We start from the raw sequence: 23,329 nt of genomic DNA, 5'->3' as shown, positions 1-23,329 counted from the left end.
TCTGGACATGAGTCGCTCACACAGAGGAGACGGATGCAGGCAATGCACCCAGCCTAACTCCTGGAGATGCTCTGCCTTATAGGTCCTCATAAATGCTGAATAGGGGGAAAGAGAGTCAAAAGACAGACCGACACACACACGACAATGAGCAAGGGAAAACGGTGGTGGTGGAATTTCTCTTGTGGAGTTTATTTATGTTAACTACAACTTTTACACAATGTGTATATAGAAGCCTCTGGAAGAAACGCATGGATATCTGTGTGTGTTTACAGACATCCATGCTAAGAAGGTAAACAGATGCATCCACCCCTCCCCCCGCTTTATTTTCTAATTGGAGAAAAATAAATAAGAACGATTCTATAGAAAACCACATAATACTATGACTAAAAGGTTAAATGTGCTAAACTCAGTTAAGAGTTACCAAAATAACTCTTATCCAATATTTTCGGCTCCATGTGTCGTTAACCTTAGCCTGTATGTATGTGCGGGTCCATTTTGGTATCTCTAAATGCTGTTACAATAGGCTGCCTTACATTTGCTGTTGGAATGTGTCCAGGATGATTTCAGTGTTTACATTTTGAGCCGTAACTTTGCATGAAACATGCTTCCCCCTTTCCGTCCCCAAACCTCTGGCCCAAATTAAAAACAGTGGGGAATTAGTACCGACATAGTGTGAGCATTCGGGATCACATCTATGTCAAAGTACAATGGGAGAATCAGAAGTATTTGATTATTTATTAATGAGATGTACAAACAGACAAATGCTACGCTACGAGCTCACGCCTTCCTGTGGCATTGAAACTGGCATTTAAATTGTTACCCACTGGACGGTGTACCCAGGTGACACTTGACAGTTAGTAAAGCAGTTTCCATCTATCTCATCTAAAATGTCTTAAAAGTTATTTTAAGTTATTTCAAATACTTAGAAATATTAGTTATATTTGGTTCAAAATTACAAAATGTAAACAGCTGGAAGTACCTTGACTACGCTATACCCGGCCAGATGACAGAAAAATGCCATGCTCTTATACTTTCAGAGGCTCACCCTCTGCTTACAGACATCAGTCCTTCCTAAAGCTTCACAGCAGAGAACGGGTAATACAAAAACAGTTCATCTGAATTCTGACCAACTTCTTAGCCTTGTTTCCCTTTACCCTCCACTCAACCTAAAGAAAACATTTAAACTTAAACATGAAACGTAAGGAAAAATTTAGTTTTCTCTTTTTTTTACCATTAAGAAGTTGAAAAAAAAAACCAAAACCAAACAAGCTACTTCCAGTGTTACAGTGATTTTAACACAGTCATAGGAAAACAATCGAAACGGAGCGCACTATTTTATGCTACAATGAAAGATATTCTCACAGCAAGAAAAGCTAGCAATAGTCACAGAAGTTTATAGGGGAGGAATCTGCACGGAATGAAATGCAAGATAAACGAATAATAGTCTTTTCAGAAAGTTGTTTTTGAAACCTTCTTTTTTTGATAAATGTATTTTTTGAGAATGAGGTTCAACCTTCTGTGATAAATTATGGGATTCTGTTAAGAAAAAAAAACAAAAACAGACAACTGCTAACAAACATAAAACAAAGGATGGATCATAAGTTCTGGCTTATTCACTTACTATTAGTACATATAATCATTAAAATCTTCAGATCAGCATTTGCTGGATAATTTCTGTGAATACTGGTCCAAACTGCCACCTTTCTCCCCAAAGTTTAAAAATACACGCAATTTTCCTTCTGAAAGAAAATACTGTGTTTTTAATGTGTTTACCGTTAAACACCAAAAAAGTTATGCTGCTAGCTGCCCCAAAGGCACTTACTAACTGAATGTCTATTTTGTTTTCCATGTCTGTAAAGGCAATTTGTAATTTAGTGGCAATGATTCTGATATGTAAGCTACAAGGTCAAAAAAAGAAAGAGGGATTTCCCTGGTGGTGCAGTGGTTAAGACTCCGCCCTTCCACTGTAGGGGGCGTGGGTTCAATCCCTGGTCGGGGGCTAAGATCCCACAAGCCACGCGGCACGGGCCCCCCAAAAAAGGAAGGAAAGAAAGAAAAAGATTTTGATTGAATTACTCTCATTCACCGACCAAGAAGTTCCTGGATCATTGCTCTGGCTTATCTCTTTCAGCTCCTGTCTCTCTCACTGCATCTTGCCCTCCTTTATTAATCGTCCATTTCCCTATGTACACTGCCAGCATCTTCCGGTGACGTTGTATATTACATGTTTTAGTCAAGGCTTCCCCAGGGATTTCTCCAATTAATGTTTGCTTTATATCAGTGGTGTATTTGTCCAAGGTTGATTGGCTATAAAATGACCTATTACATTAGCTGTTATGTATCTTATAGCCGTTACGTATCTTATAAGTCTACCTCCTTTCTTTTTCTAATTTGAGAGCAGCTTTCGAAAACTGATTTATACAATAGACCTCTCCCTGAAATATTTTAAATATGTAATAGTGTGTTCTGTTCAAAGAATCCTGTGGTGAATTCTTTTGTGAGCCCCTGGGTTCCCGAGTGTCTTTCATTTTCGGTCTGACAGGCAGACCTTGGTTCTTCCACTATGGGGAATGTAAATTGGTGTGGCCACTGTGGAAAACAGTATGGAGATTTCTCAGAAAACGAAAACTGGAACTATACTGCATGACCCAGAAATTCCACTCCTGGGTGTATATCTGAAAAAAATGAAAACAATAATTCGAAAAGATACATACACCTCAATGTTCAGAGCAGCATTATTTACAATGGCCAAAATATGGAAGCAACCTAAGCACCCACCAACAGACGAATGGATAAAGAAGACGTGGTACACATACACAATGGAATATTACTCAGCCATAAAAAAGAATAAAATCCTGCTATTTGCAACAACGTGGATGGACGTGAAGGGTATTATGCTAAATGAAACATGTCGGGCAGAGAAAGACAAATACTGTAATGATGTCACTTATATGTGGAATCTACAAACTACAACAAACTAGTGAACATTAATATAACAAAAAAGAAACAGACTCACAGATACAGAGAACAAACTAGTGGTTTACTAGTGGGGAGAGGGAAGGGGGAGGGGCAGGATCGGGGCTGGGAATTAAGAGGTACAAACTCCTACGTACAAAATAAATAAGCTACAAGGATACAACGTACAACACAAGGAATATAGCCAATATCTTATAATAACTATAAATGGAATATAACCTTTAAAAATTGTGAATTAAAAAAAAAAAAAAAGCCAATGGAGAAGTGCCAAAACACAGATGCCACCACCTCTCGGAAGACTTGGAATTTTCTCTTTCACGTAGCTCACTTGTAGGTACTTTTTAGGAAGAGTCCAGAAATTTAAACGTGCTCCCACAATGCTCATAGAATTCCTTTTGATGCTACTCAATGCCCTTTCCTGAAAAACTAAACATGAAATACATTTAAAACCTTCACCATTTCATCTGGGGTACTCCCCTACCAACCAAGCCCTCCTCTAATGAATGGGTGCTGGCGTGTTTGGGAGTCTTAGCTCACCCCTTACCAGGAGTCCATAACACAGGAAATTCGTGAATGAACTATTCCCCCGCAGTTCTCCTGTGGTGCTTCATCCCAAAGTCTCCCGCGTTCGGGCACACTACATTTTTCTTTGACGTTTATGTAAACTTCATCTTAATACAATTTAGAAACGCAAGTTAATGAACCCTATCATTACAGATTCTGAGTTGGAAACAGTATGTAAACAGACAGAGGCATCCAACCCTTTCTCCAGCGCCTTTAAATTTTGATGACTGGCAAAATCATTTTGAGCTTCTCCTCTAAGTATCAATCTCTTATCATCTATTCTACTTTATTCACTCAGGGACTAATTACCAACTTTTTATGTGAGGCAGCATTACGATAAGCTCACAGTGGGGTACTCAGATTTTTTTTCCATGCTTAGTGGAAAGTAAACCCTTAGGTCTTCTTGAATATATTACAGCTGGCTTTTCGGTCATTACGTGGCATTCAGGCTCTTTCTGACGATGAAGATACTGATTTCTATCTCCCTGGTACCTGCCATGTGGCATAGGCTGTAAATCCTCCCGGTCAGCACACGCTTTTCAGAGACTGGTCCTTTGCCGAGAGAGGAGGCTGGGGGTCCGGGAGACTCAAATGGCCCAAGAATATAATTATCTTTGTTCACTTTCCACACGTGGGGAAAAAAATCTCATCCTGTCCTTTCAAAGATACAAAAGTGGGGAAAAGAGGCACCATTCTGCACCCGGAGGACACTTCTTTCCCCTGTGGCTTTTGGAGGGGTGACATCTGTAAACTGGCTCACAATTTGTCCTCAGAAGACCCTTTCCTTTGATAAGCCAGCAAAGGAGAAAGGAAATGAATTTTCTATAAGGAATTTATTTTAAAATTATTTTTAAAGGGCTATATTTAAATAATTTGTATAAATAATTTTTCTTTTCTTTTTTTTTTTTTTTTGCGGTACGCGGGCCTCTCACTGTTGTGGCCTCTCCCGTTGCGGAGCACAGGCTCCGGACGCACAGGCTCAGCGGCCATGGCTCACGGGCCCAGCCGCTCCGCGGCATGTGAGATCTTCCCGGACCGGACACGAACCCGTGTCCCCTGCATCGGCAGGCGGACTCTCAACCACTGCGCCACCAGGGAAGCCCTGTATAAATAATTTTGTAGGAACTTCCGGATAGCAACATGCTGGCTCTTTCCTTTACATAAATGTGTGTGTGTGTATATGTATACACACGTGTATGATTATTAGCCAAGAGCTGTTTTTAGCGACCAGAACATACAATTCAACGTCTTCATATATAAATTACTAACAAGAAAATGCAACTCTTTGACAGGAACTGTGTGTAAAAATGTGGACGTACAGCATACGTATTATTTCTGTATGTAGAAAGAAGCCCTTCCAACTGGTTGGTGCTTCATAAGTTACAAAACATGCTACTATGCTTCACTTATTCTTTCATACCTTATGTATACACAATCTATGAATTCACTCATTCATTCGTTCATTCATTCATTCAAAGAGCCCTGTGCCAGGTGCTGAAGATAGAGGAATAAAAGACACAATCTCTGTGTCCAGTGCTTCAGAGGCAAGAAGTGGATGCCCTTGACACACACAGGATGGGCACCTAACCCAGGGCCTGGGGGCAAGAAGGGTTCTTGGGGGAAGTGACACCTGAGAGGTTTTGAGAAACGGGTGAGCTGAGCAACACGGGGAGGAAAAGGTGGCAGGAGACGGCGACCCCCACACAAAGCCTCTCAGACAGGAAACGGGGTCCTTGGAGCCCCGCAAAGCGGCTTACCTTCCATGGAGGAGAGCAGGGTGTAAAGTAAGGATGGACCCTAAGGTTTAGGACTGTGAAGGGCGCTGCACACCAGACAGAGTCTGCATTTTGTTCTGGAAGCCGTGCAGAAGCATTGCAAGATCTTAAGAAGGAAGGATGCGGTCAGCTCTCTGAGTCAGAAAGAGCAGGTGTGTGGAGAGGCTGTCGCAGGAATACAGGTGACAAGCGCAGTGGCCATGGGGGTGGGGATGGACTTGAAAGGCATCAAGATGGGTGACTCAACAGAGCTTGCTGGCCCCGGATTAATCGCGAGCAAAGGTCCCGGATGACACCAGGCAGGCAGGCAGGTGGTGGCCATCCCTCCAGCAGGAGTTGGAGCAGATTGGAGGGGCAGCCATGGTGAGTTTAAGGAGCATGTGGGACATTCCCTAGGGATGTAGGGGAGACGGCTGGAGATACAGGTCTAGATGCAGCAGAGAGGCAGGCCTGGTGTCCAGATCTGGGAGCCGTCAGTGGACAGGTGATGGATGAAACCCCCGGAGTCGGTGGGATCGTGTGGACAGAGAAGGGGTCAGTGGTGGGATTCTGGACACAGCCAACTTGCCAAGGATTCTTTCTTGAGAAGGCATTACAGGTGTTATGAGATTTAGACTCAGAGAGATTAAACAGCTTTTCCACGATCTCTAAGTTAAGGACACACCCAGAGAATGGGGGAGCGGCTGACATTTAGCAAGTGCTTGTCAACGTGCACAGGATTTTTTTTTACATATCTCATTTAATACTGTTAAGAATCTTACAGGGAAGGTATGATCCTCATTTTCCAGGGAAGGAAACAGGCTGAGAGGGGTTCAGTGAGTCACACATGTCCTGAGCTAGAATTGGTGTCTCCCTCGAAACCCCTGGGCTCTGCCCCACGAGATCACAGAGGTGGGACCTGAGCCCCAGAGGGCTCGGGACATCCCAGTCCCAGAGATTTCCCCCCACGTCACAGCCCACAGGTTCCTGCCACCTGCGGGGGATGGAGAAAGGGGTGTGCTGGTTGGTCCAATAGTTCAGTTTCTAAAGGGTCTCATAATCCCTGAATGAAATTTTCAGAGAATTTGAATGAAATAACATACTCCTGACACTTATTTTGACGTATTACACACCGTAATCGTCTTAATGCCACAGATCATGGTTAAAAATAGTCACAGCTGACACTGAGTAGAGTCCAGCGTCATAGGCGCCCTCCAGGGGGCCTTTTCTGGGCACGCCCGAGCCCAGCCCCTGCCACCGGGGCTGTGGAGGTGCCGGGACTACGAAGTAACTTTCTCCATTCTAACCTGCTTTATATTTAGAAAAGAGGGTTTCATCAATTTAAAAAGTCTGAAAGCCACTTGATTTTTGACAGGAATGGTGGTCTAATCTAGTTTCAAGCAAGTCACTCAGTCCCCTCTGAGCCAGTTTTTCCATCTGCAAAATGGGGAAATAATTCTTAGGATCGCTGAAGAGTAAAATGATACCTTAAATATGAATAAACTTTAAGAAGTGTACAAGCATTGTATACTCACGGGGCCTTATGTTTCTTATAGTTTTACTGATAAAATCTGGAGATTTTGTTTGCTTCCAATACGCACCTGGAAGGTAACCTTTCTACACAGCAATGTGATCGTTTTCCTGCCATGAAGTTGCATGGACAAAACAGAATCTCTGATGTTGCGGTTTTCCAAAATTAATGGAAGGTAGAGGGATTACTTGCAAGTTTATCCTATCCTCAATCACAATGAGTATTCAGGAAAACATGGCCAAGGCTTAAGTTTCAGTTAAAGATATTCCACCATGTTTTCTTAATTTTGAAGCCCAATTTCCCCAAACACATATGACACTGGACAAAAGGCTACTAAGGCAGTGCCTCACATGGTTGCTGAAAAGTACAGGCTCAGGAAATACCATTGCATAAAGAATGTCACCCGCAGTGGGCCTGCCCTTTTGTCAGTTTTGCGTTCATAATATGTCACCCCCAAGGGGCAGTGGTTGTCCTCCCAAAGGAGAAGAACATTCCTCACTAATCAAATGTCGTGATTTCTAGTCCTGATTCTGTCTCCAACTGTGAGATTGTGAGCATGTCACTCTTTGGGGCCTCAAGTTTCCTGGCCTGTGAAGGGCAAGGGCTGGACTTGATGATCTCTTCTCACCCAGCTCTGAGTCTACAACTGCGTGATTATGAGCCCAGATTTTGGAAGGAAGGTGCTGGATTGGTGTCGCCAACAAACAAGTAGGGACAAGCATCGCTCCGCACCCACCCCATCACCTGCGTTTTCACTCAACGGTCCGGATAGGACTTCAATTCTCCAAGATGGTTTTTGGCCCAAATTACAAATTATTTCAAACTCTGTTTAGTATGGAGCCATGATCTGACACACCGTGCCACAGGAAAATGGTACCTGAATTCATTTAAGTCCTAGCAGCGCCCCCCTTTACAAGGAAGGGTGTAGCTTTTGCATGGACTTGAGGACAAAGCTTGCAGAAGCTGCAAAGCTGCCTCTGGGTGCTGACACGGGTCAGGCACCCTTTCCGGAAGTCTACAGATTAGATTGGATACAAACGGCGTCACTTAAATGCGTCGAACAAAACACTGTTCCGTGAGTTTACAGACATGTCCTTCTCAGGATAAGTCGGACATCCTTGCCCCAGTCTAACCCTGAGACCACATCTCTGCCGGGCTCCTCTCTGGACACAGCGGTCCTCTTGTTCGTTTCGGCCTCAGGACCTCACACTTGCTGTTCCTGCATTCGGGATGGTTCTTCCCGATCGTGTGGGGCTGTCTCCCACACGTCACCCGAAACTCTGCTCACACATCAGCCCCTTGGAGAAGCCTCTGTGGAGAACCATTTCTAAAACAGCGCTGCCCCACTATCAGATCACTCTGGCTCCCGACTCTGCCTTAAAAATATACGCCACGTGTGCAAGACCTATGCGTGCCCCGTGTTTGTCCATAGACACACAGTTCACGGTAGCCAAAAGGTGGAAGCCACCCAAGTGCCCATTACTGGGTAAAGAGATAAACAAAATGTGGTCTCTACATACAATGGAATAGTGAGCAGCCTTGAGAAGGAGGGACGTTCTGATACAACGTGGACAACACGGATGACGTCGTGGATGAACCTTGAGGACGTTATGCCAGGTGAAATATGCCAGTCACAAAAAGACATATACTGTATGATTTCACTTATCTAAGGTACCCAGAGCAGTCAAATTCATGGAGACAGAAGCAGAAGGGCGCCTGCCAGGGCCTGGGGGGAGCAGGAAATGGGGGTAGTTTAATGGGTACAGAGTTTCAGTTTTGCAAAATGGAAAGAGTTTGGGAGATTGTTTGGACAACAACGTCAATGGACTTAATACCTCTGAACTGTACCTCTTCTGTAGAGAACAGACTGGTGGTTGCCAAGGGGGAGGGGGTTGGGGGAGGGGTGGAGTGGGAGGTTGGGGTCGGCACATTGTAAGCTATTATATACAGGACGGATAAACAACAAGGTCCTACCGTACAGCACAGGGAACTACAGTCAGTGTCCTGGGATAAACCATAATGGACAAGAGTATGAAAAAGAATGTGTATATACGTATAACTGTGTCGCTTTGCTGTACAGCAGAAACTAACACATCGTAGATCGACTATACTTCAATTAAAAAAAAAAGAAATTTTATGTTCAATTAAACATTGAATAATGTACTGTACGTGTAGGTTATTAAACATAATGTAACAGACACCTAGAATCCACTGCTCTGCAGAACCAGATGGCCACCGACACCCTCCAGGTTACCTGTGTATTCCTTCCGTGGACCGATTCCTGATGCCATAGAGTGACCGCTATCCACTTTGTGTTTCCTCTTCCCTCACATCCCTAAACTGTACGTTCTTACTGATGCTTGACTGACTTTACAGTATACGGTTATTTGTCTAATTGTTATACTTGTCTGTCGTCCTCGCAAGGAGGAAAGCTGTGGGACTTCTCTGGTGGTCCAGTGGGAAAGAATCCACCTTGCAATGCAGGGGATGCAGGTTCGATCCCTGGTCAGGGAACTAAGATCCCACGTGCTGCGGGGTAACTAAGCCCACATGCCACAACTACTGAGCACACGAGCCACAACTACTGAGCTCGCGTGTCTCAACTAGAGCCCGCATGCCACAACTACGGAGCCCGCTTGCCCTGGAGCCTGCCCGCCACAACTAGAGAAGAGAAAAAACCCACACGCCGCAACTAGAGAGGAGCCCGTGCGCGGCAGCCAAGAGCCCTCGTGCCCCAACACAGATCCCGCGTGCCGCAACTAAAATCCGACGCAGCCAAATAAATAAATAAAAACGAAGAAGGAAAGCTGTGAAGGTCGGGACTTGGTCTAATTTGCAGCTGAGCCCCAGCATCTAGGCCAGTGCACAGCACAGAGAAAACCCTCACTAAATATGTGAGGGATGAATGAAAGAATACACTTCTTGGTTAAATACTGCTTGGCCCTAAAGCAAAATCTTTCTTTCCTTTTTCTTCTTCTTTTTTCTGGGGGCCTTTGACGTGCCGTTATGCTTCCCTATCAAATTCACGGCAGACTTTGTTTCCTGCAGAACTGTTTCATAATCGTAAACAAAAAGCACCAACTCCACCGTGTGTTGTGCTTTCTAGGGACACTGTCTCAGCGGGGATTCTGGCTGCGTGCTTTGCCTGCAGCGCCAAGGCAGCCGGCGTTTCTTGCCTCCTTTGCACCTTCTGCGTGTAGAATGTTTATTTCCTCTGCTGCCACTCAAGGCCCCAGGCCCAAGGCTGCAGGGTATGGCTTTATTCAGTTCTGTAGATCCAACCACTTCCTGGACACCCTGCCTGAATGGCTAGCGGGCATCACAAACCTGAGTGTGTAACACCACACGCTCCATTCCCTGGTTTCTGGGAGCCTGTCCCAGCTCCTAATTTTCCTGCACCGATTTTCAGACCAATGTCCCCCAGCCTTGGCACAGACATTCCGGCCTCCAGGAAGCCTCCCCCAAGCCCATCTCCGTTTGCCCATCACAGGAGGCGCTGGATGTCACCTGGTTACCTGTCAACTGTGAAGACAGGGATCTCGACCTTGGTAACGGTCACCTCTCCCCAGGCCTAGCACGGTGCCTGGACCAAGTCGAACCCCCTTCACGCTTGTTAAACGAGAGAATACATTTTCACATTAATTTACACACATCCATCTTCGCCTTGTTTGTGTCTGGAAGGCCTTCCTGAACCTACATTCCCTGTTTCCTACCTCTCCTCCTAGACGGCATCCTCGTGGAGGCCCAGATGCCCAATATAGATCCTAGGAAACTTGCTACTTTGAATTAAGGTCCCACGAATATGAACCATATGCATCCTAAGGATGGACTGAACACCTCGCATGAGCCCAAGTCCCAGCTACTAGACCCTTAGGCAGTTTCAGAGTTCCTCACTTGGTTACACTCATAACCAATTTCAGCTATAACAGTAGACCACATCTCCTATCATTCCTCTCTAAACAATGAGGAATTTTTGACTCAAAATAATTTCATAATTTGATACAAAATTGAAGAAACTGAGTTCCAATGTGTAGGAGAAGGAAGACCACCTGGTTTGTTTGATGTTGTGAAGTGGGAGGTTAATCTGAAGATGTTGAGAAAAGTCTATCTGGGGGCTGTGTGCTACATCAGGGACCAACCGCTGACATACGACATGCATTATTTTCCTTCTCTATATACATTTGCAATTTGTTTTGCAGAATTCCGAGGGATACAGATAGGGAAGGAAGGCTATACTACAGGGGTTTTAAGATCAAGAATTGAAACAGATTGTAAGTTTTATCAACCTCTACATGTCACTTGATACTGAAAGCCACATAAAAATGCACGGAGAATGAAAGGGAAAAAAAAAAAAAAAAAAAGGTCTCTGGCTGGAGTATTTTGAACCAGGAAACAGAATTTAAAGGGGCACAGGATCAGACAATTTCCCAGTCTCCCCCTAAATTTCAAATAAAGCTGTCTGTCAAACAGACTTAATACGAAGGGCAAATACATACAACGTTTTGATAAAATAGGTAGCATTTCGAGTTGCAGCTGCCCTGGCCGGCCGGCCTTGGGAGCCTGGGTCCTTATCTTGTTATAAAGACCATCTGTCCCCTCAGAATAGGAAATGTCCACATGCATAAAAAGCTGTCCTTCTTCAGAGAAAAGCTCCGCACCCCACTCTCGTAGTCACGTCCTGAAACAGTTTTTGAATCATACGTTTGCATTTTTGATTTCCACTCAGGAAAAGTCTGCAGTCTTGGCCAAGCTAACTTATTCTCTTCGAATAAGGTACGGGCTTCAGTTTGTTCATAGGCAAGTCAGGCCTATGAATAAACCAACGTTATCATATGAAAGAGAATTAAACAGGCAGATGCAAGTGGGGATATATTAAGCCAAACTTAAGCTCCAGTTGTTGAATTTAGCCTGGCCTCCATGTCTGGTTTGCCTCAGGATATATTCAGCTTTCCAGCTAATCGAACGAGGAAAAGTGCCTCAGGTATGATAAAATTTACAAGAGAGGCTGTCCAACCGTTCTTGTTAAAAATATTAGCTTAAAGGCATTCTTATCGTCTTTGGGATGAAGACCGTATTTGCATTCAATTATTTGATTTCAAACTTTTACGAACTTGGATCCCATGTTAGCTGAGCCAGTTAAAATATTATTTTGTGGCAGAATGAGTGACAAACAGCCCAACTCAGTCTGACGTATTCAGCTTTGGTTAGTGTTGTACGACTTTCCTACGGACTCTGGGAGAGATTATTTCTAAGAGAAAAAAGAAAGGGTAACATTTGAGAATACAAATGTACATCTACTAAACAAGGTACTGTATTCGCAATACACAGTTGACTTCAAACATTTTTCCACGACAGAGCCATAGTCCGGAAGACAGAAGATGTAATCTTCTAGCTATTTCTACCCATACAATCAACACTCCTGCATAATTTCTCACTGTTGTGGCCTCTCCCGCAACGCAGGCTCAGCGGCCACGGCTCACGGGCCCAGCCGCTCCACGGCATGTGGGATCTTCCCGGACCGGGGCACGAACCCGCGTCCCCTGCATCGGCAGGCGGACTCTCAACCACTGCGCCACCAGGGAAGCCCAGAAATCCTTTTCTTTAAAGGGCTCTTGTTAGTCCACAGGCACCAGCGCAATTGCATTGCCAGGGGCAGCTTGTTCTACACACAAGGCTGGTTCCAGCCTGTTTTCTCTGTCTTCTAGGCCTGGGAGGTGGCGAGGGATGGAAAGGGCCAGGGATGAGAAGGGCCGAGGGTCCGGGGGAGCGGGGGAGAAGAGGGAGAAGTTTCCTTCCAACTAAAGAGCGGGTGGAAATGTCAAAAAAAAAAAAAAAAAAAAAAGGCATTCGACAATCTCCCCCAAATAACCAGTTTATACTGTATCGCTTGTATTACTCAGACCTCAGGGCCTGTAGCAGATTGGGCAGGAACCTCAAGGAATCTTCTCTGGTACCAAGGCCACCAGACGGTAGGTCTGTCTGGTGCCAGAAAGACACAGATGTGTCTCCACCATCCAGCTGTGCTCCCGACCCGATTCCCTGGGTGATAGGGCCCCGGGGATATCACTGCTGTGACTTGGCTCTCATACTTCCCGCCCAGTGGCAGCTGTGATTAGATGTGAAAGAATCAAACACAACACCCGGTGCACCACTTCTCATCCCACTCATTTCAAAAGAAACCAAGACGTGAATGTAACACACGCATCATTTGAAAGAGTAAGTCTTGGTTATTTTAAAAGAAGGAAACACATTACAGTTAAGTCGATACAAGAATGTGTAACAAGGTAAGGAATTTTGCCTCCCAAACGGCAAGAAATAGACTATGGGAAACTCCAGCACTGTCTGTGGTTGGTGCACGGATTAACACTCAGCTACTTGAGCTCTATGCAAGTTGCGTTTTATTTTTGATCCGAAGTTTAAAGAATGCCTTTCTGAGTCACAGTGTGAATATCTAACTCCGGGGAAATCAACTCTATCTGAAACCAGCAGCAGAATCAGAAATTCAAGGAATTAAAAGTACTGTTTATGTGTCATCTATTTTAAAATCCATTTTTTTCACTGTTAAAGGCCTTTTGTAAGGGATTTTATGAAATACGGGCTTAGCGTGTCTTACAATTTCTGAGAATGAAACGTGTTTAGTTCTTTGAACTTTTATCAAAGCCTTTTCATCTATTTTATCTCCCCTCCCCCAACACTTCTGGCAGGGCGGGCACCAGCCTTCTGAGAAAGACACACCATGGATGAATGATGGGATTGGGTGGAAAACCTGTCAGAATTGGGAAGTTTTTAATGCTGCATCTGATGTCCCCAATCTTCTTTTAATTGTACCCCACTGTGATAACTCTATTATTTTGGAAAAAGCATTGGGGTGAGATCACTAAAACTGCATTTCTTTAATTACATGTGAATTCGGCTTTCTGTTGCCAAGTTGAATTAGTGCGGTTTCTTGTGCTTCGCACGTTGTTTCCACTTGTACTAAAAAGTAACATCACAGTCAGGAAAATGCTTGCAACTGCAGGCCCATATGAGAGCTGTTATTTGTATACGTCTGTTCTAAACATCCAAGGTTTTTTTGTTTGGCTTCTTCTTTTAGTTTGTAGTGTTAAAATAAAACTACTCTTTAAGAGCTAGATACACTTGTTACTTATCGTACATCATTTTCCTCAGCTTATTAAAATACCGCTCAATAAGATCAGAGGTTGAATGAAGGGGGGAAAAAAAATCATTCGGCTGAACCAAGACTTACTTTGAATCATTTGACTGTAAAAAGAAAAGAGAGGTCTTTGGGGTGAGAACTAAGGGGGAAGGGAAACTGATTACCTAACAAGAATCATTAAAGCCAAATACTTGTCAATTTTTTGGACATAAGTGAATAATTCATCCAACTGCTTAGGGATATGTATTTGTAGGTGAAAGACAGAAAATCCATCACCGATTTGTTTTGTATTTGTTTAACGATGTGGCAGAGAAAGTAACAGGAAAGATGAGACTGAGAACTTTTAAGAGCTTGAAACATTTTGCAAAGGAAGCTCTCCACACCCCACCTGCCCGCCTTGATGTGTCTGTGGGTTTTGCTAAGACAGTGATAGCGCTGATAATACAATACCTTGTATTTGATCATATTTGTTCTGGAAAATATTGTGCTCAGTTCTAAGCCTGCAGAGCAAGGGAACGATGAATAGGTGGTGACCACACCTTTCCACACCCAGGTATCATGAATTTAAGAGTCGGCAGAGGTTGGCGCTCTTGGGGCTGTATTATAGGCACGCTTGACTATTTAGGGTAATTATTGATCCTTGCATTTCCACCGCTGGGAAAAGGGAAAAGAGGTGATTTTAGATCTGTGAACCTCTCACTGGCCAGCTGACCTTGGAGCGAGGTACAGGTTCCAAGCCTCCGTTTCCTCATCTTTTAAATGTATTTTAACAGTCATTCCCACGAGGCAGGACGGTGCCCAGGCCGTAGAGTGTCTTTAGTCATTTCATCCAGTGATATTTCCTTGGTGAGAAGTAACTCCAGCGCAGAGAAGGTTCATTCCTGACCCAAGGCATCCCCCAGAGCGGCTCTGGTAAGGGTCAGGGTCAGCGGCGGAGATGCTGAGCCGCCGACCTGCTCACTGTGCTAATTCCCACAGTCAGGGCGTCGCTCCCGCGGCCCCGAGGAGGAGTCCTGGGTGGTGTCTGCCGTGTCTCATGGGCATTGCCTTAAGTATTCAGTACATGAGACAAAACACCAGATACTCTTCCCCTGTGCCTCGTGGGGGCCCAGTGACTGGACCCACATGGAGTTCAAGGGCAGCTCCACACCACTCGGCGCCTCTGAGGTACAGCTGGTATTCATAACAGCTCTCAACTTGGAAGCAGAGGACTGAAATAGCTGTTTAAGATTTGATTTTTGGATAATCTCCCGATTATCTGTTGTCCTTCAGCCTTCATTAACAGAGAAAATCGGGGATAATTTTTAAAATTCCAGAGTGACATTAGATCACAAACAGCAATCTGGGGGCTGATCTGTCTGGGTGTGACCAAAGGCAACAATGACTCCAGAACCGGTGAGGTCCTTCCAAGAGTGAACTGTGCTGTGGTTATTCTTTGGTTGTGAAGAAATAAGGAAGCTTCCCTTTCCTAAACTTTAAAGAAACACTTCTTCAAAGCATTAAACACATCTCAAAACAAACAAACAAACAAAAGATGCTTGAGATGCTGTCTTTCTCCCAGTCTATTGTGTAATAGTGAAAAAAGCAAAATCTTTTTCTGAGCTTTATTTTAAACTCTATGAATATGACATTTGTGGATAGAGATGTCTCTTTTTAAAAAGGTATACAACTTAGATTGTATGAGGTGACCAGACCAACTGTTTATCTTCACTGTTTCAAAGCAAACAAATCCCTCATCATCTAATCAAGAACAGTTCTTATTTCTCCGATTAAAACAAAAGTCATGGTGGAAAGGAAATCAGTTGGGTGTATGGAAATACATATTATCCTGTAACAGCCATCCGAGCATTTTCAGCTTGTAAGGTATGGACCTTGTATATTTATGGTGAATGGCCTATTAACTAATAATATCACCAAGAAACATTTCTGAGGTCTCTATCTATGCTCCCATTATCTCACTTAAGGCTAAGACAACCCAGTAGGTCGACGTTATTGCTGTTTTTATTATTCCACTTTGGTGCTGGTTGGTGGCAGAACTGGGAACTGGATTGGAATCCGGGTCCATTGGATTTTCAAGTTTTGCCCTCTGTGCCTTTAATCATGCCCTGCATTTTGTTACTGGGAGACAAGGTCTTTGGTGGGAGTGGAGGTGAGGGAGAAAAAGTTCCTTCCACCCTCCTGAAGTATGGTTGAATGTTGGTCCCAAAGTTGCAGCATTGATATTCCTAAAGCCTACAAAGGGGGTCCCCCTGAGAGGCTGGAAGTGCAGAATTGATGCGTCAGTGAAATGAAATCTTTTTAAACTTCTGAAAGAGCTTTCTAGCCGCTCAGGCAGATGCCAGAGAGTGGAGATGTGAGACTGGAGTCAACAGAAACCAGGCATCAGCGAAAAAACAAGGCAGCTTCCCGAGCACAGGTCCATCACTGTCTCTGGTAAGACGCTTCCAGAACATTTGGTTGGGGTTCCCACAATCCCTTTATGATCAGGGTGCGCGCTTCTGAGTGGTGGGTTGCTGTGGGACCACCAGGAGAGGGTTCCCTCTGTCTCTTAAGTGTCACTCATTGTTCTGTGGACACTCACGGGGCCTGTGACCATTGCGATCAGTTAAACCAATGAAAGGTCAGCAGGTGTCTCCCCTGTGGATGGACTAGAGGCGGTGAAGAGAGGTGCGTGGCCTCTGCCTTGGGACAAGCCTGTCCCTTCCCAAATATGTCAAGTGTGAGGACGGCCACTGGTGAGGGGGGAGTCTAGCTCAGGAAATCACACCATCTGTGAGGCCGGTCGGTCCTAGAACATTCCTGCACAAGCACCCCTGACCACGCTCACATGCTTGGCTTCTGGACGCTGAGATAGATTGCAAGGGTCCTACACTGAGGAGCTGGAAGAAGAAGGGCAAATGGGGACCGCTGTGATGGGAAGACCTCGTAATGGGGTGAAAGTGGAAAGAATACTTGTGAAACATATAAAAATATCCAAATTATTTTTCTTAACCAATTTGCATAAAGAACGCACCAATTTAAGAATTCAACTGGATCACAGGATAATATTTATGCCAGTGCAATTCCAGAGAACTTTTTTCTTTTGCGGTACGTGGGCCTCTCACTGCTGTGGCCTCTCCCGTTGCGGAGCACAGGCTCCGGACACGCAGGCTCAGCGGCCCATGGCTCACGGGCCCAGCCGCTCTGCGGCATGTGGGATCTTCCCGGACCGGGGCACGAACCCGTGTCCCCTGCATCGGCAGGCGGACTCTCAACCACTGCACCACCAGGGAAGGCCCCAGAGTACTTTTTTTGATATATGAACTTCCTTTATTTTTTCTTGATTAGGAAGAAAATTCAAATCGTATATGATTAGGGAATGAAATAAGTACAATCGTTCCTCTGCTTTAGTGTATATTTGGTTTTCTACTACTAACTGATCCATCCTCCCTCCCTCCCTTCCCTCCTTTTTCTTTCCCTCCTCTCTCTTCCTCACCTTGTTTATTTTCTCATACATTATCACCTCATTTTTACTGCATTCTCAATTCTTGCTTAAAATGTATTCTCTTTCACTGCACCTATTTTAAAAAAATTCAACACCCACCGCACATGTGGATGTCGGACCGGCAGCCTCTCTGGCGGGGAGCCAGATGAGTTGATGGTTAATCTGCTGTCGTTCTGGATTTCCCCATTAATCTGACCCTACAGGGCTGAGGAAGCTGGGCTGGGAAGCCCCTCCCAGGCCCAGTATCCTGTTCCGGGGTTTCCTGCCAGGGCCTATGCCTTCTGTCTGCAGCCGCCAGCAGCTCAGGGGCAGCCCCAGCATGTTTGGTGTTAGGGTTCATTCAGCGTGTCATGGAAAGGGTTCTTTTTAACTACGCGAAATACAGTACGTGGAAAGAGTGCATTTTGGCCACCAGACGACAGGATTATTAAAACAGAGCACGGATGTGACCTGGAGAGACGCGTTAGCTGAGTTCACAGGGTTTTGTAAGGATGCCTGGTTGAAAACCGTCCACGTGGTATTCCATTAGACTGAGATCTCCAATTACAGTCAGGACAACCACCTCTAAAGCAGGCTAACAAACATACTGCACATAACTAACGCACAAAACCAAGAAAACAGCAAAAGAAATAAATGAGAGCAATAATATAAACAGAGATTGGCCGTGCATGAATTATCTGTACAGGTTTCATTGTTGGGGACACTGGCAAATAAAAAGGGTAACTTCGTGGATGTCACAGCCACCCGACTAGCCAGGGAAAGGAGCATCTATCTCTGAGGCCATCGTGCAGAAGGAGAGAGCCTGTCCGTTCTGTTGTCGGAATTTCAAAGGGAAATTTAAAACATTCTCACACAAAATCTGGTAGCATATAAACACAGAAGGAAAAAAAAAAACCCAGAAGCTGGGAATAATATGAAAGAAGATGGAATATTTGAAAACTTCATCATTGAGATATTCCTCCCTCCCTTCCCTGCCCCCCACTCCCAAACAAACAAACCCAGAGAAGTCAAACCACTTGTTCAGATTCATCCTTAAATGCTCCTTTGGGGAGGTTGATCTCCTGCTCAAGGTTTTTGCTTGTTTGCTTGTTGTTTGTTTAATGTTGAGTGACACTTCCAAAAGATATTTTTGTAGTTCTTTAAGACTCTTATACAAATGAAAAAAATCATCCAGGTGCAAGTTTCTACCTTCTCGATAAATATATTCTCTCTAAAGATAATTTTTATAACGGGGGTTTGGAGTTGGAGCATAGTAGTGAAATATGAAAAACCATTATACGGCAAGTCCTCCACATACAAACGAGTTCTGTTCTGAGAGCACGTTTGGAAGTCCAATTTGTTTGTAAGTCCAACAAAGTGAGCTTAGGTACCCAACTAACACAGCTGGCTATATACTGCTGCTTTTACGTTTGCTTCTGGACATTCTAGGCTTGAAATAAAGATACGGTACTACTGCACTCTATACAGTTCTGTACAGTAAAGTACACAAAAGCACAACCACTTGTAGAGGATGCACGCACGTGACAATGTACGCCAGACACGTGAACTAACTTACGTGACTGGACATGCGAACACACGTTCTCATCTTTGAAAGTTCACAACTTGAAGGTTCGTACGCAGGGGACTTACCGTATAGATCATTACTATCGGAAAGTAATGAATATGTGTGTGTGTGTGTGTGTGTGTGTGTGTGTGTGTGTGTGTATTTCATTGTACATATATTTTGAGTTTCGGAATTTAGTAGGACTTATGATTGCACACAGCTCAGATATGAGACTTGTTAGGAACTGCTTTGTAGATCTCCTCTTTCTTTTACCCAAATTGATGCTGAAATGCTAGAGAAGATCTGAGGCTTTGCCCGTCTCCCAGGTATGGATTGGTAGCCAAGATGCTCTCAAGGCAAATAAAGGTACCTGTTGCTCTAAAATCCCAAGTCTCCCCCCACTCCCCAATGTGTGCTCTATAAGAGAGTTCAACTCATCCACGTGACTGTCGGGCTTCCTGAGCTGATTAGACTCTGGCGATATCACTTTACAGGGACACGGTTTGCATCGTCCTCGGCCAGGTGGACGTGTAACTTTTGTACCTTTCACCTCAGCAGCGCTCACTTCCTGCTCAGAGAGTCAGTCTGGGGACACAGTAACCTGGAACGTCCTCCCGCTGCCCAGAGGACCTGAAGGGGACAGTTGCAAAACAGAACCCACAGGAGAAGCATCTTTATGTCCATCTGGGCAACAGCCTGCTTTTGTTTTGAAAGATGCTTAAGCTCTCCGTGCCTTCTGAGTGGCTTTCCCAGGCTCTCTCTACTCTTCTGTTTCAAATACAGCAGCATTTCTAAAATTCCCTACAACGGATGTGCCGAATCCCACCATTTTCCATTCAGCCTGGAAGAAACGGGTCACGTGGGCGCACCTCCCGTGGCTGGAACGCTGGGTCTCACCAGGTATGCTGCTGCCGCCGCGGCTCTTCGCTTGATGTACACGGTAATGAAAGCTCGCTATTGATTTTTCTGTAGCTGCTTGTAACTATTATAGTTGACACATCAATAGAAAAGGAAAGCACCATGTTTCACGGGAGGCAGAAAATCAGAGAATACATGATGCTCTGACAGTAAATCACGGCATAATCTTAGGAATTGGTAGATTGTTCCTGCTAACTCGAAACCCATGGCTTTCCTGAAAAAGACCGTCCTATAATCGCCCAATACGTTCTAACAGACTAACTGCACAGGTAGGTGCTGAACGACACCAGGCCGTGTTTCATCTTCTCAAGAGGCCCTTCTTCCTCTGCAGGGCGAGTGAGTGGGGGTCACTTCAGCTGGGTGGTGTGCCGTCAGGAGGACCATTTTCCTTTCCCCCCTCCTCTTTCTAGAGCTGAAATGTCATAACCTTTGGGACACCATTAAACACACCAATATTTGCATTATAGGGGTCCCAGAAGGAGAAGAGAGAGAGAAAGGGTCCGATAAAATATTTGAAGAGATTATATTTGAAAACTTCCCTAACGTGGGAAAGGAAACACTCAAGTCCAGGAAGCGCAGAGAGTCCCATACAGCATAAACCCAAGGAGGAACACGCTGAGACACATGTTAATCAAACAAACAAAAATTAAAGACAAAGAGAAAATATTAAAAGCAACAAGGGAAAAGCAACAAATAACATACAAGGGAATCCCCATAAGGTTATCAGCTGATTTTTCAGCAGAAACTCTATATATAGGCCAGAAGGGAGTGGCACGATATATTTTAAGTGAGGAAAGGGAAAAACCTACAACCAAGATTACTCTACCCAGCAAGGCTCTCATTCAGATTCGACAGAGAAATCAAAAGCTTGACAGACAAGCAAAAGCTAAGAGAATTCAGCACCACCAAACCAGCTTTACAACAAATGCTAAAGGAACTTCTCTAGGTGGAAAAGAGCTGAAATGTCAGAGACCCTAAGAAAGCTCAGAGGGTAGGTCATTTCTGAGGACAGCAAACAACAGAGAGAGAATCACGAAGTACCACTTATTCTTAACACCCAACAGTGTGAGAGCTGGGCACTGGTAATAAGAGTATTCTAGTTATTGGGTCAGAAAAGGTACCTAAGCTGAAAGGACCTAAACTGTGGCAGTTTCTGCCTTCAAAAGGTACATGGGACTTCCTTGGTGGCGCAGTGGCTAAGAATCCACCTGCCAATGCCGGAGACACGGGTTCGAGCCCTGGTCCAGGAAGATCCCACATGCCACAGAGCAACTAAGCCCGTGAGCCACAACTACTGAGCCTGCGCTCTGGAGCCTGTGAGCCACAACTACTGAGCCCACGTGCCACAACTAGTGAAGCCCGCATGCCACAACTAGTGAAGCCCGCACACCTAGAGGCAGTGCTCCACAATGAGAGGCCACTGCAAAGAAAAGTCCACACACCGCCAACTAGAGAAAGTCCGTGGGCACAACAACGAAGACACAACACAGCCAAAAATAAATAAATAAATTAATTAATAAAAATTTAAAACCACAAAAAGGTACATGGCATCCTGTGACTCATGGTGATGCTCTTATGTCATTAGAATCATGCTTAAAAAACGTTTGGGGCATCAACAATGCCTGCATTCTGCCTTTATCGAAACTTAAAGAAATCTTAATAACTAAGACCCCTATATTAACGTGCTATCTTACGACTTTTCTTTCCCTCTTTCTGTCTCCAACCTCCCACCAGCTTCACTGAACATTTTCCCACATTTAAATACACAGGGTTAACTCTACAACAATTACACCTATTCTGTACTCTTCCTGTTTAAGCCATTTTACAAGCATCTTGTAATTAGTCCATTAATTACTGGATCTCTGAGCATTGTTTGAAGCTCTCCACATTACATGTATTAATGATTTAACAAGGAGCCATATATATATATATTTTTTTGCCGTATGCGGGCCTCTCACTGTTGCGGCCCCTCCCGTTGCAGAGCACAGGCTCCGGACGCGCAGGCTCAGCGGCCATGGCTCACGGGCCCAGCCGCTCCGCGGCATGTGGGATCTTCCTGGACCGGGACACGAACCCGTGTCCCCTGCATCGGCAGGCGGACTCTCAACCACTGCGCCACCAGGGAAGCCCGGGAGCCATATTTTTAAGTTGTGCTGACAATCATCCAGTCTTACTGCTATAAACACAGAGGCATGAAATATAAATGATACTAACATCCAGGATTGTTTTTGTCTCTACATCAGATTGATGCTATAAAAACAAGCTAGTGGATAAACTGGTTTACTTATTAATTCTTTGAATGAGTAGCACACTTTCATATTAGCCCCACTAAGTATGTACCAAGGATGACAAAATATGGGTTAGGTTCTTAGCTTTTGCATTTGACTTTGGTCCCCTTTTATGTGTCTTTCTGGGGATAGAATGAATTGGGATAGAAAGAAAGAAAGCATGTGAGAGACTGCTGCTTCAAGTTGCTTGACATGGTTTCTAATCAATGAATGTTTCATCCATCCGTCCATTCATCCTTCCATCCCTCCACCCATTCCAGGCTGCTTGAACAGCTACTATTTGCCAAGACTGGGGACTTCAGCAAGTGGTGCAAACCTTAGTACAAACAGATAATTGCAATTACTATGTGTAAGTCAGTAGGAAAATGTCGTGGGGAGTCAAGCAGGGATCTTGGAAGAAGATGGGCCCTAGGGGATGGACAGGAGTCGACAGGTGGAAGCAGAAGCTAAGTCACACAGACGGGGACCATCTCCTGCACGGTCGGCGCTGCACTATGCACCCTTGGGATGTAAAGCACCGCAGGACGGGCTCCCTACAGGTGAGGAGCTCATGGTGCGTGTGCTCCCAGCTCTGTGATGCACACACACGGCTGGCACATGGGGCTTTCTGAGTTTGCACCACGTCCTTGCCTCAGGTGCCAGGGCCCTCTGCCCGCAAGCCCCTCCCTGGTAGAAAGGCCCCTCCTCCCTAATCTTATCCCCTCGAGTGCGCTTGTAGTGTGCTGAGGGGGATATGGGTGGATGTGAAAACACAGCTGAGGTGGCTGGGAAACAGCAGTGACTCAGTGGCTGATGGACTGAACTGACAGATCGGGATCAGAAACAAGGAGGCTCTTGGCCTCGACACCGGATGTGTAATCCCTAGAGCGGGGTGTAGCCGTTGCCACGCAGGGTGGGAAGCAGCCTTGGTCACACACCAGTTACCCAAACCCACTGTCATCGGTCGTGGTCACCCTTTTGAATACAGGGTGTGAATTTACAGCTCTAAGAAGTACGAACAGATAGACCCTGTCTACAAGCGTGCCGTGTACCAAGGATTGAACCAAGAGCTGGACACAAAACGATGAAGGAATCATCTCCACCCTTATGAGGCCAGAACATGCCCACAGGGTCCC

At 44.9% G+C, this 23,329-nt stretch overlaps 1 protein-coding gene across 1 annotated transcript in view; it reads right to left on the bottom strand.

Annotated features, from left to right (window-relative positions):
* The window catches only part of NR5A2 (nuclear receptor subfamily 5 group A member 2), a 126,565-nt gene that overhangs the window by 2,588 nt on the left and 100,648 nt on the right, over positions 1-23,329 (bottom strand). The window lies entirely within an intron of this gene.

The sequence above is a fragment of the Neophocaena asiaeorientalis genome, unplaced genomic scaffold (genome assembly GCF_003031525.2).
Source record: "Neophocaena asiaeorientalis asiaeorientalis breed wild unplaced genomic scaffold, Neophocaena_asiaeorientalis_V1.1 scaffold44, whole genome shotgun sequence".
NCBI classification, from domain to species: Eukaryota; Metazoa; Chordata; class Mammalia; order Artiodactyla; family Phocoenidae; genus Neophocaena; species Neophocaena asiaeorientalis.
Note: the sequence above shows the minus strand (reverse complement) of the source record. Positions and strands in the feature narration are given on the sequence as shown.